The following is a 239-nucleotide window of genomic DNA, read 5'->3' as shown; positions in this document are numbered from 1 at the left end:
TATTAATATGGAAACGGTGCTGACTAGCAGAGCCCTTGGTCTGATCCAGCAGGGCTCTTTTTCCATCCATCCACCCCTTCCGAAATTCACCATACAAACATATAGCACAAAAGCATTTTGGCTTTTTTGTTTCCTCACTTGTGCAAATTCAACAGTAAGCACCAAAAATCAACTGTTTTTAAAAAAATTAAAGATTTTTGAAAGAGGAACTATGTCTCAAGATAAAGGCAGGCTGCAAC

This window comes from Podarcis vaucheri, assembly GCF_965113315.1.
Source record: "Podarcis vaucheri genome assembly, chromosome: 17".
Taxonomy (NCBI): domain Eukaryota; kingdom Metazoa; phylum Chordata; class Lepidosauria; order Squamata; family Lacertidae; genus Podarcis; species Podarcis vaucheri.
The sequence above is the reverse complement of the archived record's forward strand: the minus strand, read 5'-3'. Positions refer to the sequence as shown.